Here is a 15,841-nt window from a genome sequence, read left to right on the forward strand (position 1 = left end):
AATAATTGTCAGATTTAACAACCAGCTTGTAAAACTCCTGGCGATTTTACAATTGGCCGTCGTGACCCCAGTACAAGCTGACTCTGACCTCCACTGCCTGGGCCAGCCCCACAAACAACTTAAAACCACATAGGAAGGGTGTACGTGTACGCCCCTCAAAACACGGTGACTTCCGTTTTCAGCCAACTGGGACTTCTGCCCGACAGACCAGCTCCACGTCTTTCTTCCTCGTGTCTGACCCCAGCAGCTCAGGGCTAATACAGGAAACCCAAGGTTTAAAATGCTTTTTTAAAGCTCTTACTGCTCAGAAGAGTGAGGCCCCCTTTGCTTTCCTGTGTTGTGCTAGGTCATCCCCGCTGCTTCCTGGTGCTGTGTCTATGCTGAATAAGGCGTCACCTCTCGCAAGTCACCAGGTGCCAGCTCATGAGCCTAGTCTGCAGGGTTTCAGAGGAGTCCAACCCATGCCAAGGGGTGGTGAGGCTCACATCCCTCAGCGTCCAGGACCACGGCTAAGTCTTGTGAGCTCACATTGAGGAGGGAAGGAATGCTGCTGGGGTTCACCGAGAACTTGACCTGGGGTTAGGGCTGTGCTGAAGGAATGCCATCCTCGCCTTGGCTTCCTAGACCCTCCATTATCCAGGCTTCTCCGTCCCAGCATTCCACGAGGATTTTGTTGGAAGAAAGTGATCTACTTTAAGGAAGCCTTTGAAGGGCTGGAGGTGTGGTTCAGTGCTGGAGACTGGCTTTAGTCTCCGCCACGCTGGCTGTCTATGTCATGCCATCTATATCAAACCATCGGTCTGCATAGGCCTACTAGATGAGTTGGAGTGTTTCCTAAAGACTCTGTCTCTGCTTGGAAGAATGGCCCTATGGAGTACAAGGTTCTGATCTCCATCCTTCATTCTTTGATGTTCAGCTTGGGGGGTGGTCACTCTTCCGCGGGATGTCGCAGTCCTGGGTTATTCTTCCCACCCTGCCCTCTTGGATGTCATACTTCTCAACCCGCGTCTTTCTCACTAGACTCTTATCCTGCTGAGGAAGTGGACAGTGGGCATGTGGATTTTTGTGTTTTCTGAATGACCCGGCAGGAAATAGATGCTCACTTACCGTTTAAGTAACTTAGATGATGGAACGTGTAGCATCACCACCAGCTTATTATTTTCTTATGGAAGCTCAAAGGGGACATAAAGCTCATTGTGTACTAAAGTGGTCGTTTAAATGAGAAATGTCTGCCAGAGGCTGGTATGTTTGAAAACTTGGTTCCCGGATGGTGGCACTGTTGGGAAATGTTATGGAGCCTTCACGAGGTACAGGCTTGCTGGAGGAAGTGAGTGGCTTGTGGGGAGGGCTTTATCCCACATCCTGTTCTCTTTCTCTGCGTCTGGTGTGGGGATGATAATCCCCCAGCTTCCTGCTCCCTTCAGGCTTTCCTTGCCATCCTCGCCATGATGGACCCTATGCCTCAGGAATCGTAAGTCAGAGTTGATTTCCCACCCATTTGCTTTTCATCAAGGTGGTCCTACCACAGCAACAGAGTGACAGAGGCAGAGGGTCTGGCCTTCATTTCGTTCTGGAATGCTCTTTCTCCTGGTCTGTTGAAGAAGGGATAGCAAATGCATGAATGGATTTTTAAACTATGTCCATGACAACAAGTTCAGCCATTTCCCCCGTGCAATAATATTTATGAAAATACTCTAGACTCACTAAAGGAAAAAAAATCAGTGTGGTGCACGCACCTAGGGAATGCCAGTGTGTACACACACCGAGGAGATGCCAGTGTGTGCACACTCAGAGGGGATAACAGTGTGTGCACACACGGGGGGATGCTAGTGTTTGATCTAGAGGGAATGCCAGTGTGAGCACACACCAAGGGGATGCTAGTGTGTGTACACACAGAGGGGGGAATGCCAGTGTGTGCACACACAGGAGATGCTATAGAGGGGGTGCCAGCGTGCGACATAGAGGATATGCCAGTGTTTGCACATACATAGAGGATGCCTGGGAGCATGGGAAGTTTCCTGACATCTCGACAGGACTCACATCTAGGAAATGATATTTGAGGAGGAGAAGAAGGGAAGGAGCTGGATGGGGAGATGTTTGTTCAATGCTTTATTTCTTATAGAGACAAGCAGAACACCCATGGCCAAGTCTTGACCGTAATGGTGATTTTTACTAACAGCCAAGTGGAGGTGTATCCCGGAAGCAGTAAACTTCATGAGTAAAGGGGACAGCTTGGGGAGTTTTATCTTGGGCCCCCTGTGAAACCATAAACACGACCAAGATCAGAATGTTCACCCACTCACCCCAAGACTCCTCCTGCTTTTTTGAACCCTTTATTTCTCAGTTCAACCCTCCTCTCCACCACAGGAGGAAAAAAGAAGCTTGAATCTCTACACCTCCCAGCGTGATGGGCTGTTCTGGAATACACACCTGATATCCCAGGCAAGCAAGTGGTGTCTTCTTCTGAGGACAATCAGCATCCTGGTCATGGCTGAGGGGCTTGGGACAAACAGGACCTCAGCCCAATCAACTCTTCTTTTCCCTGTCTTCATCTGACACCTCCAGTCCCTAGACATATCCTGCCTCCTGTCTAATGAGACTAAGTACTTGGGCAAAGTAGTCAGCCTAGGGAACTTTGTGCATGTTGACATTTTCAGCTTGAACAGCACAGGCAGAAATAGGGAATTGGAGATACTGCAGTCAAAGTCAGCAACTTGGGATGTTGTCCTTGAGAACAACACTGCATGAAAGAATATCTTCTTTAAAAAAACGTTCTAGACTATTTGAATCAAAAATTGTCTTTAGCTCACCACAGGAAGTCAGTTCTGTGTTCGTCTTGGCAAGTAAGAAGTGACGGAATGTATAGGGTGAGCCAGATATGCCCCCACCTAGAACCTTTTAAAGAAAGGCCTTTCTTGTCACCTCCCACGTTCACTCTGTGATACCCCCACCCAGCCTGCTGTGTTGTTAGATCCTGCCATCGATAACTCAGACACACAGCCGGTGTGCCAGTTGGTAGAACGTGGCACACTGGAGGGTTGGGGAGTCTCCACCACCAACTGGGAACTGGAACCATATGCAAACTGTCTAGCTCCTGTGTCTGTCACCTAGAATGGGAAGACTGGAAGGCTAGATTCAGCGTAGCCAGTGCCCAGATATGAACTCTGACACACTGTGAATGCCCCACAGACTGGCTCCAACGGGACGCCTTTCCTGAGGGAATATCAGCTGAACAAATGTGTCCCTGAGAGCAGGCTGGAACACCCACCTCACCTTACAAGGTCTCAAGGACGGTTCAGATTCTTAGGAGGCCACTGTAGCCCAGGTCTGATAAGGGACCAGTGAGATCCATCATGAAGACTAGCATAGAGGATATAAGTTAGTTCATTGGGGCTGACCTAACTGGACACAAGACATTTGGGAAAATCACAGTTTTTTTTTTCTCATGGCTCTGGGGGCTACACACCTTCATACCCTATCAGAATACACCTAGTGGCTTCATTGAACCTTAATTATTTCTTTATTATAAATGTTTCTGAACTGGGAAAGAGAGCTCCAGCAAGTGAGGATGGAGAGTGAGGGACAAAAAAGGATTCCTGCCTGCCTTAGTCAGGGTGACTATGCTGTGATAGACACCATGACCAAAGCAAGTTGGGGAGAAGAGGGTTTATTTTGCTCACACTTCCACAGCACTGTTCCTCATCAAAGGAAGTCAGGACAGGAACTCAAGCAGGGCAGGAACCTGGAGGCAGGAGCTGATGCAGAGGGGAGCTGCTCACCGACTTGCTCCTCATGGCTTGCTCAGCCTGCTTTCTTATAGAATCCAGGACTACCATCCCAGGCAGTGCAACACCCGCCATGGGCTGAGCTCTCCCCCATCAATCACTAAGAAAATATCCTACATGCCTTCCTACAGCCAGATCTTATGCCGGCATTTTCTCAGCTGAAGCTCCCCCACCCCCTCAAGGAGTCAAGTTGACAGAACCTAGGCGGAACATCTCTGCAACAAGATGGTGTAGAATCTGTGTTGGAAAAGTACAACCTGCCCCAGCAAGTGAAGTCCAAAGAAAGGATGTGTCAAGATCTCATCACCTACATAGCACGGCATGGTCATTAAAAGGCAAAACCACTTGATGAAGGACCCCTCCTTAGGAATAAATGGCTTCATGACTCCATGTGGGGGGAAATCAGAAGCAAAGACAGTCTCTGAACTTGAAACATTGGTTTCTAATGGCTCCATTGAATATACTTGGGAGACAGTCTGCAATCATTCAGCTGACCTTTACCTGCCAAAAGCCAGAAGGTACCAACTGAGCACCCAGAACTCTGTGTCCGTGATGGACTGTCCCTCTAGACTGCCCACCTCCAGCATCTTGTCTTCTCCTCCCTCAGCCGTTTTCCTCTAGTTCTCTGCTGACAGCCATGCCTTCTGTTGCAGAGACTGACACTTTACTCTCCTATGAAACTCTGAATGCATTGTCTTTATAAAATCGAGCATAGTGCAAATCTGTGCAGCATCCTCTTAGACAGCTGATGGTCTAACTCCTGGGAATGGAAAGGAGGTTGCGCAGAAGAAAATGCTTTATTATATATAGGTTTGGGTTAAAGGTTAAAAAGTATCTCTGATCTCTGCTAGTTCAAATCACCTCTCACCAATAAATAGAAAAAGAAATACTAACCTTTTGTGTGTGTGTGTGTGTGTGTGTGTGTGTGTGTGTGTGTGTGTGAAGGCCAGATTGAGTGTTTTTCTCAATCACTATTTTTCTCATTTTTTTTATTTGAGACAAGGTCTCTCATTAAACCTGGAACACTCTGGCTCAGCCAGACTAACTGGCCAACAAGTGTAAAGGATCCTCCTGCCCCTGTCTCCCAGGTCTGGGATTACAGGTGCATGCCATTGTGTCTGGTTTGTTGATTCCGGGAAACTGAACATGGGCCCTCATGCTTGTACAGCAAACACTTTACCAACTGAGACTTCCCCCAAGCTTAAGAAATGTCAGCTTTCTAATTGAGGTCCCTGGTAACCGCTCTTCATATCTCCCACCCCCTTGAACCTTGCTGTGAGCCAATGGACAGCTCCGTAGCACAGTGATCTCTAAATGATCCTCTGATGACCTTAAAGTGCTGGCCTGCTGGAACTGAAGGTTGAACCTTTGGCACCTGTGGCCCAACCTACCCAGAAGCAGTGAGTGATGGACATTGTGTGGACCTTGGATGTTATGCTGGTACCTACTGACAGAGGGCGTGAGCTTCAGGAAACATTTTTGCCATGTGTCATGAGCTGGTGAGGGAGAATTGTCTGTATTCTGTCAATCATGTTTTAAATAAACACTGATTGGCCAGGCAGGAAGTATAGGTGGGTCAATCAGACAGGAAGTAGAGGTGGGGTGAGGAGAACAGGAGAATTCTGGGAAGGAGGAAGGAAGCCCATTCCTGGAGACCTGCACAGACATGGAAGAAGCTGGATGTGACCTTCCCTGCTGAAAAAGGTACTTCAACAAACCTAATTTAGAGACTCTCTCACAGACATGCTAGAGGTTGGTTTCCATGGTGACCCTAAAGTCCTACAAAGCTGATAATGGATATTAACCATCACACACTGTACCCCTTCCCCAGTGGCCCCATCACATTGCTTGATCAGAGGAGACTGTGCTCTGTACCTTGTGGTGGGATGGCATTGCTGTCTAAAGAGCCTTACCATCTGTAGGACACTGAAGGTGGATGCTCAGCTGCTCTTACTTGCTTTCCCAGACTTGGCTGGTCCCTCACACTGGGCAGAGCTTCTTGCTGGAGTACACTCCTATGTTCCTCTGTGGTAGACCATGGTGATTATGAAGCATGACTGTGTTTCTAAACTCTGTCTTCCGACTGCCGTTGCTTCGGTTTTTATGATTTTTGTACTTATTGTACAAAAGCAGACTTTGACTAAGGTTTTGTTTTTGTGTGTTATCTAAAAGTTATGATAGTTTTATAAATAATAAGTTCATGTTTTTTTCTTTTTAGAAGACTAATATTCTTGTTTAAAAATAGACTTATCACATGACTTTTTTCTCTTGACTTTTCACTTTTTAATTTTAATAATTTCTAGCCTTCTATATTTCTTCAATTAATACTGTCAATTTAAGAAATGGCGTTTGAGAAACAAGCCATTTAATTTTTTCTTCAAATTTACTAGCAAATAGTTTGCTATCTCCCTGAAACTTGATGTGGGAGGGTCTTCTGTTTTAATAAAGAAACTGCCTTGGCCAGTCCTTAGGTGGGTGGAGTAGACAGAACAGGAAGAAGGAAGTGAGGTAGATGGCTCAGTCAATTGCCACGCCTCTCCTAAATGAGACAGACTGCCGTGCCTCTCCTCAGAGGGAGATGCAATGAAGCCAGCCGCCAGGTCAGACATGCTGAATCTTTCCCGGTAAGACACCATTCATGGTGTTACAAAGATTATTCGATATGGGTTATTCAAGATGTGAGAAATAGGCTGAAAATAATGGGCCAGGCAGTATTTAAAAGAATACAGTTTGTGTGTTGTTATTTCGGGTAAAGCTAGCCGGGCGGCCAGGAGCCGGGCGGGAGGAAAAGCAGGCCTGCCGGCAGCTCCACACTACAGAAACTATCACAGGTCCTATCTCCATCTATCTGAGATCAGTCACCATCAATCTGTAATCAGTTATCCTTTCTTCTGATCATCTATCAGTCCATCTGTCTATCATCTATCCATCTATCACCAGCTTATCCACTCTTCATCTATCTATTTATCTGTTTGATTGTTAAAATATAAGTTTCTGTTTACCAACAGCTGTATCATTGTAAGAGAAGCACAGTGAAGCCCTGAACACCCTGGACACCAGTCCAGCTTGTCTGTAGGAAATATGGTTTTGATCAACCATAATGTCCATTCTTAAGAGTTGGAAGTGCTCTCTATTTTGTAGTGTGGGATTCTTGCATGGTGATGTGCATGATCACACACATAAAAAGTAAAATACTGGTGGAACTGTTCCCCAGCTCCTTTCCCGCCAGGGCCTGGTGAGTCATTTCTGGAAGCTTCTCTGCTACCACTTTAGCCTCCTTGTGTATCCATTCCTCCCTCCTCTGCAACTCTTCTGGCCACTGGGTTTTCTCAGAAGGGCCATCTGGTCTTGTAGGCCAGAGTCCCCAGCAGACCCCTAAAACAGCTCCATGGGCTGTCCTCCAACCACAGGGCTGCATCCAATGTCACCAGCCCCACAGCTCAGTGGATGGCAGAGCATGTCACCTCCAGGGACTCCTGGGGTACTTTCAGGGTTAGGTTTTCTTGTGGGCACAGCTCTGTATTGGGGAAAAAGTGGTTTTGTGTCTTTTTAGATTTATTTACTTTTTGTTTTATGTGTATGGGTGTTTTGACTGCATATATATCTCTGTGTCACGTATAGACTTGGTTTCCACAGAGGACAGAAAAAGGTGCTGTATCCCTGGAACTGGAGTTACAGAGCTGTGAGCCAGTGTCTGTGTGCTGAGAATCAAACCCAGGTCCTCTGGAAGAGCAGCAAATGCTCTTAATTGGTGAGCCATCTCTCCAGCACCTGGCTTAGTGTCTTGTCATCAGGCACTGGTCTAATGACCTTCAGCTTGACAGTTGTGACTCTGTGACTCTGAGTTAAGGTGACCAGCAACTTTAAAGGCACTAAAATCTCAAGACCATGACCCGCAGTGGAATCACAGACCCAGTTTCTAGGGCAACTTTAATGATATTTGTTTTGTTCTTACCAGATGGCGAACAGACGGAGTAATCCTTCCCGAGTGTGTGAGGATTTGAGGTCGTTGTGGAAAAAACAGCATCTGAAACACGGCTGTGCTGTGTCCTGTCACACAGCAGAGAGCAGTGGGTTTGGAGTCGGGGATTCTGGGTTTATATACAAGTACTGGCCTGGCTCACAGGGAAACTGTTTCTAGTCTGCTTACGGAAGACAGAAGCATAATTGCAATGTTCCAGGGGTCTGTAAGGACTGTGGCGCTGCTTGCTGAGAGTCCTTGCCTTGGAGAGCAGGGAAAGAGATCTGTGGTGGGCAGCGCTGGCCTGAGCTTGGGAGGGGATTGGTATATGGTGTCCGGTGGAGGTCAGAACACTGTCAATGACAAACTTGGTTTGAAGATTGAATTCGGGTGATGTGAAGTTGTGCATTGATTTATCGTCTTCTAGTTCAGCTCTTGTTTTCTTTGACCTTGGTCTGTACTCCAGTCCCCGACCCTTAGACAGCGGAGCACACTACATCAAGAGAGACAACACTGGGCAGCCACATCCCTTCTGTTCAGACAGCACAGTGTTCAAGGGTTCTGGGATGGGGACGGTTATGCTTTGAGTGGAGAGCCCTGGGCATCAAGATACCACAGCCTACCTCTTCTTCCAATACTTTGAGACACTGAGCTAGGAGTGAGACATTGGTTTACCATCAGGGCATGTTAACTCCTTCTGTGTATGCTGCTGTTAGCAAAAAATGCTCATCAATGTGTTACACACATCTCTAAATAGTCCATGTTAAACCCACAACCACACTAACAGCTGTGTGTGTGTGTTCCCCACCTGTTCTGTTTCTTTCATTTTGAAACAAGCTCACTCACCAGTTGGCCAGGAGCCCCACCAGAGTCGCTGTTACAGGCACACACACATACTTGACTTTTTAACGTAAGTGCTACATATCAAACTCAGCCCCTCTCATTTGCTAGGGAGGAACCTTACCAACTGGGCTGTGTCCATGTCCCCTGTGAGTATACTTGCACGTGCATTTTCCAAAGGTAGATTGAGGAAGGCAATCGTCTTCTGAATACACTGCCCCTCCACAACAGGTTGCTTCTGTGAGGTCCTCACCTCCACCAGCCCCGCACTGCAGCCAGCTTTGCAGCTGTTTCCAACTGAGTGGGTGTGGCATGGGATTTCAACCTGGTGGTGACTTGCACAACCTCCAAATTTTAATCAAGTTCAAACTGTGCGCATTTATGGAGTACTATGTGCTCTTTTGATACGTGTACATCCCATAATGTTCAGATCAGTGTAAGAACATTATGTAATAGTCAAGTCACGGTAAACATAGTGTCTCCTTAGATGTTTGTCACATGTTTCAGTCAAATCTCTCAAGATGGGCTCATAGCCTACACTATGGATGCAGATAGGGATTTAATATTACCATTCTACCTCCACTGTAGCGGTTCCCAGCATGCCTCACGCCTGTCTCGCCGTAACTCTGCACTTGCCCAGTTCTCCCCCACATCGCTCTCACCCTCTCTTCCCAGCTTCTGATGATCATCATCCCAAGCTCTCCTATGACATCAACTTTCAGATTCCACATGCAGTGAGATCATGCCCTATTTGTCTTCCCGTGCCTGGCTTATCTCACTTAACCCAAGGTCTTCCCGTTCCATCTAATCTGTCTCCAGTGATGGATTATCAGCCTTTTATGACTGAACCATGCTCCATTGTGAGCACGGACCACGTTTTTCTTTATCCATTCATCTTGTGTGTCCCAGGTTTTAATGAGATTTTAGATCATTCTGGAGTTTGTGACATTCAAGATTCTCTCTTCTCGCCTCTCTCTCTCTCTCTCTCTCTGCTTAAGATATAATTAAACCTTTAAAGATAATATATAGATAAGTCAATAGTCTGAATAATTTGGGGTTTATGTATGCCAGAGACATTACCTAGTTTTCTTACCTTTAAATTCTTATTAGGTAATAAACAAATTTATCTAACTAAGAGATTATGCATATTTAAAAAAAATAAAATTACACAACTAAAACTTTTCCCTCCCACCACCACCCAGCCAGCTTAGATTCTGAAAACAAAGACAGAGCAGAATTGCTAACCGCTGTCACCTTTCTTGAGTCTTTGTCCAGATATTTTACCGAAGATCAGAAGATGGGCATTTCTCTGTACATTTTTCCCAGCTCTGGCATAGTGTGCTTCTCTGTCTTTCTCCTTTTCTCTTAGCCTTGTGTCTTGAGGTCTTACATCTTTGAGTCCATGAGAGGTTAAGCCAATGTCTTCCTAAGGATGCACGTCCATGACTTCATTATGCTAACTCTGTTTGACCAGTCTCCTGCAGATGGAGGCTCCGAGCCTTTATGATACCCACTACCGTAAAATAAGTCAGTGAATCTGGGTGGGCTGGTGCATGTCTGTAATTCTAGCATTTGAAGGGCGGAGGTGAGAGGAGCCCGAGCATCAAGAGTTCACTTCACGCCGGGCGGTAGTGGCGCACGCCTTTGATCCCAGCACTCAGGAGGCAGAGGCAGGCGGATCTGGGTCTCTGTGAGTTCAAGGCCAGCCTAGTCTACAAGAGCTAGTTCCAGGACAGGCTGCAAAACTACAGAGAAACCCTGTCTCAAAAATCCAAAAAAAAAAAAAAAGAGTTCATTTCAAAACAAAACTCACAAATGCACAAACAAAACACAAAATGAAGACAAATCCATTTCACTACAGAATCCCGTGCAAGGAAGTGGAGCTAATGATCCCAGAGGCAAAAGCCAAGGAGAGTTTGCACCACTCGGTGATGCGACTGGGGCATTTCACTTCTCCACCGCTGTGCAAAACAGCGTTATAAAAACAGAAAGAAGAGAAAAGAGAAAACAAAATCAGATTATAACACTCCTTCATGACAATCACATAGAAGAGAAAATTGGATGTTTATAGATAAATGTTTATTGGCACACAGTCATGTCACTGCTAGGCAATACTGCCTGCTGCTTTCCCTAGACAGGGACAGACAGGAGCATTGTCCTCTCCCCACTTGGCTACATGGCCTCCCAGAGATGTCTTTACATTAGAGCAGCTCTCTGGAGGCAAGTGACACCGTGTGCTTCCAGTGTGAGGACATCTTCACCCTGTTACTCCTGAGAGGAACGTGTCCTCCAGAAGTAAAGCACACGGCACCGTGGGACACAGACCATGCTGTCTAGTGAGACGGGGAAGATATCTCTGCTACCCAGTGGCCTTGTGACCATGCCAGGCCTCTTCTGATGGGAGACAGGTTGGTGTGACAAGGATGAGCACTTGCTATTAGCAGAAGAACTAGGAAACTTCATAGTTGTCTTCATTAGGGTTTCTAGTGCTATGAAGAGACACCATGACCACGGCAGCTCTTGTGAAGAAAGCATTTAATCGGGGCTGGCTTGCAGTTTGAGAGGTTTAGTCCATTATTGCCCTGGCAGAAGCATAGCAGCATGCAGATAGACATGGTGTTAGAGAAGGAGCTGAGAGTTCTACATCTGGATCTGCAGGCAGCAGGAAGAGACAGTGAGCCACTGTGCCTGAGTCCTCAAACCCCACCCCCTAATGATTCACTTCCTCCAACAAAGCCACACCTCTTAATAGTGCCACTCCCTACAGACCTATGGGGGCTGCTTTTATTTAAACCACTACAAAATGTAACACATGTTCACAGCAGAATCACTTCACAAATCACACACACACAGAGATACATATGTGCACACACATACATTGTTTTGGGGGGCTTATTCATACACCAAGCAAAGCCTTTTAGCGATGCTAAATTAACCATGTTGGGTTTGATTGGTTAAAAAGCATATCCAGAGAAAACAGGGTAGCTTGTCAGTTTCCCCAGAAAGAGCTCTTGCTCTTTAGGCTTGAGAACATTGGGATGATGCTCTCTGGCAGTTAGGAAGTCAAACAAAATTGCAAAGCTCTTGTGGGCAATTGCAAAAGGCAAAACTGTACGCTCTCAGAATAATTCAGTGGTGATTGTAGTTATCTTTATTAACTGGGTATGGTGGCTCATGCACGTGGTCCTGGCACGTGGGAGGCTGAAGTAGGAGGATCACTATGAGTTTGAGGCCAGTTTAGACTGCATATTGAGATTCTGTCTCATGAAAAAAAAAAAACAAGAAGAAAGAGAAAGTAAAAAGGGAGGAAGAGGAATAAAATGGGAGGAAGGAGAGAAGAAAGGAGAAAGAAGATGAGGAGGGAGAGGAGGAGTCGTTATCTTTATTACTTTGGGCATAAGAAGGCTTTTAAAATGAGACTCAGTGTAAACAAAATAGATCAAAAATATAATCTATAATATGCTATAAATAAGGTGCCATACAATTTTAGTTAACCTAAAATTGTGAAAGGTCTTGCCCAGAACCAGCCAATTGTAACATGTGATTGTCCCAGGTTAATAGATGTTTCCAGCCTGTGCTCATTCTTTCCCACCCAGGAAACATCTATATGCAGTGTTTGGCCTGTCAGAGCTCACCCGTAGTGGAGAGGCCGTGACTGAACCTTGATTCAGCTGGAGCGTCCAGCCCCAAAGGATCTCTTGTCCTGATGTGTGTCCCTGTGAGGTGGTGGAATCTTTAAGAAAGTGCGTGGTCCCCAAGAAATGAGACTCACGGGTGAGCTTAGAATGTTAGGAGCACAGGACACTGCTGGAGAGGTCACTAACTATGTGACAGGTGACAAGGCCATACTACATGTGAGGTGACTACCCATCCAGGAATTCACCGTTTTTGTCCAACTCCCTCTTCCCCTGGGGAAGCAAACTAGGACTCAGTTAGCTTTCTGTTGCTCTGATCAACACCAGGACCAAAAGCAACTTGGAGAGGAAAGGGTTTATCTGGCCTATATTCCCATCACAGGGTCTATCTTTGAGGGAAGTTAGGGCAGAAACTTAATCAGAGGCAAAGGTGGGAACCCGGGAGGAATGTGCTTCCTGGCTTGCTCCTAGGCCTCATAGTCGGCTCTCAGCGAGAACTACCCTGTCGTGGTTTAGTTCACACGGATCTCAGAAACAAGGTGGGGCCGACTGAGTGGGGGCGGCTACTCCACTAAGACCCCTGAAGAGCCACCTCTAGAGGAAGTAAGGCTCCGCATCAGCCTCGAGTGTTTGAAATAGCAAGGTCAAGCCTGCTGTGTTGCAGACTCGCTGGTTAAAAAATGAGGCAGAGATGAGCAAAGAGACACAAAGCCAGCAGGAAACCAAACTCAAGCAGCAACTGCACAGCTCCTACACAGATGGGCTCCAGGACGATGAGCAAGCCCAGAGTGGACACGACCTACAGAAACAGGTGCATGAAGAGGCCCAGGCAGTCACCACCATCCTCAGGCAAGGACTCTGCCCTCAGAGAACCTGGGCCTCTAGCCAGCTGCAGGACACTCCCCTTGCCCCCTGGGCAAGAGCACTATCATCCAATCCTGTCACAGAAGCCAGCGAGCAATGGTGTCAGAGACATCTGCCAAGCCGGCCTGAGGAAAGGTGACCCCCCCCCCCCAGTCACTTCAAGAGCTCTTGGTTTCCTCATCTGTGAAATGGGGCTCTGAGCATGCTCAAATACACTCTGTGGGCGTCAAATGAGAGGCTCTGGCCTCAGACACCTGGCACTGAACTTGGGGGTAGCTTTGAGAGTGTAGGTTGCCACCCATTAGTGGAAGGAAAATCAGATTGGCAGGCTGCAGCTCTAGCTGAACGTCTTTGTTTTAATTCAGCACAATTTACCTGGTGGGAGGGAAAGGAGATGTTGAATTTACCTTTTTTTTTTTAATTTTACTTTTAGCTTTGTTTGGGTGGACAGTTACATGTGAGTGGGGGCCAGGGGTTGACTCCAGGTATCTTCCTCAGTTTCTCTCCACCTCACTTTTTAAGACAGAATGTCCCACAGAGCCCGGAGCTCCTCAGTCAGTTAGGGTAGGCTGGCTGGCCAGAGAGCCCCAGGGACACCTTGTCCCCACCTCTGGAGCACTGGAATTACAGGCATGCACCACCACACCCAACATTCTTACATAGGGACTGGGAATCGAACTCTGGTCCTCATGTTTGTGTGGCAGACACTTTACCCAGCAAGCCACCTCCTTGGCTCCTTGGAGTCAAGAGATTTGACTTCAGTTTTGTTAAAAGTGCTTCCTTATTAAGGCCTACTAGGCAGCTTTTTGTGAAGAGCTCTTGGTTTCCTCATCTGTGAAATTCTTGTGAAATTTTAGTTTCTGACATATCTTATGCAATAATATATTTGTGGGAAAACCTGGGAAATCATCTTTTTAGGTGACCATGATTTTTGTCTCCTTTTTCCTTCAACCTTTCTTGTGTTCCTCAGGAAAAAAAACAAAAACAAAAACACAGTGTTTCTTTGACTAAGTAGAACAGTGATGTCTTCAAATCCATCCTAATTTGCGAATGCCTTTTGTATCCTCAGATATGCACAGACACTCCCTTCCAGGATGTGTGGCATAGGACACCCACTCTAGGACCCTTTCTTCAGGAGCCACAGGGGTTGCCTCCCACATTGTTCTCTGGAGTGACCCTGGAGAAGGCGGCAGGCTCTCTACTGCTTTGCTGCCTGCCTGCCAGGCTTTGCATGCCTCTCCTCAGGTTAGTCTGCTAACATTTGGCTGCATGAACACAGTGTGTGTGTGTGTGTGTGTGTGTGTTCATGTGTATGCAGGTGTGCATGCTTCTGGAGACCAGAGAACAATCCCAGGGGTCACTCAGGAGCCATCCACCTCTGATTTGTTTGTTTTGAGACCACATCTTTTATTGGCCTCGAGTTACCTTTTTATCTTTTTTTTTTTTTTTTTACCAGTTACTTTGTGTGTGTGTGTGTGTGTGTGTGTGTGTGTGTGTAAATGTGTGTAAAGGCGCATACTTATTAGGTGCACGTGTGCGTGCAGGTATCTGTGTACACGTGTGCATTCCCCGGTACACTACCTCAAGTGTCATTCCTAAGATGCTGGAATGACACGTTTTCCTGGAGGAAGGGCCTCACACTGATTGGAAACCCGTCGAACAGGTTAGGATGGATGGTCATCAAATCCCAGAGGTTGACTGTCTCTGCCTTCCTAGTGCTGGGGTCATAAGCCCTGTCTACACACCTGGCTATTTTAAACGTGAGTTCTGAGCATCTAACTTAGGTCTTCATGCTTGTGTAGTAAAGCCCACGCCAAGCCCAACACCCTGTTCTTGGGCATAGACCAAAAAAGGAGTAAATAGAGTCAGAAAGAGAGGAAGGGAACAATCTTTGTGTGTGTGCGACATTCCAGCAAGAAACTGTGATTTGTCTGGAGATGCGAAGGCCTGCCCATACCCCGGTTTTACAGCCACCCTTACCCCACCCCCACACCCCACAAGACAGCTCACCCACTGTCTTCTTGAGACCAGCCATGGTTGGGAAGCCTGGCAGATTCAGAGACTCTCCCATAACCAGGTGGACCTAGCAGTGAAGACAGAACTATCTCAGCTCAACGGTGGCTTGTCCTTGAAATTAGCACTTTGGAGAAGATATGCATGCCCCAACACACAACCATGGAATATTCCAGAAGTCTAAATCAGGTCTGGTCACTCCTTGAGAACAGTCTCTGTCGACAGCTTACTCTCTTAGGAAATCTTCCTGGCTACCTTGGATAAGTCTTGGGTACTTAGCAGCCTGGGGGGGGGGGGTGTGGGGTGTGAACAAAGTCTTGAGCTGTGTCTCTGGCAAGGGTTACTCTCCTTCACTCAAAATAGAACAGGAGGCTTAGCAGGAACCGGTCAGTGCATTTAAACAAACGGGAAACTCTCACTGCAGCCTGAGCCTGGGTGAGAAGAAACTGGAGACGTCATAAGACGCAAATAATGAAGGACAGAGGTCAAGTTCACCAGAAGCAGCTAAGCACCAAGGGGCCTTGCATAGTCAAGGTGACTCCCCTTTCCCAGCCTTTGAAGGGGATACTCCCATGTCCCCAGGGCTGAGCTGCAGGGACACTGGCAGCAGCAGACTGTTCCAAGGTCAAAGGCCACTGTGGGAACAGTGTGCCCCGGCCCAGGCTGTCTCTCTGGCTCCCAAATAAATAATCTGGTAGGGATAAGATTCAGGGGCCACCCCGGGGCAAGTTTCTCTGTGTTCC

Source organism: Arvicola amphibius, chromosome 6 (assembly GCF_903992535.2).
Source record: "Arvicola amphibius chromosome 6, mArvAmp1.2, whole genome shotgun sequence".
NCBI classification, from domain to species: Eukaryota; Metazoa; Chordata; class Mammalia; order Rodentia; family Cricetidae; genus Arvicola; species Arvicola amphibius.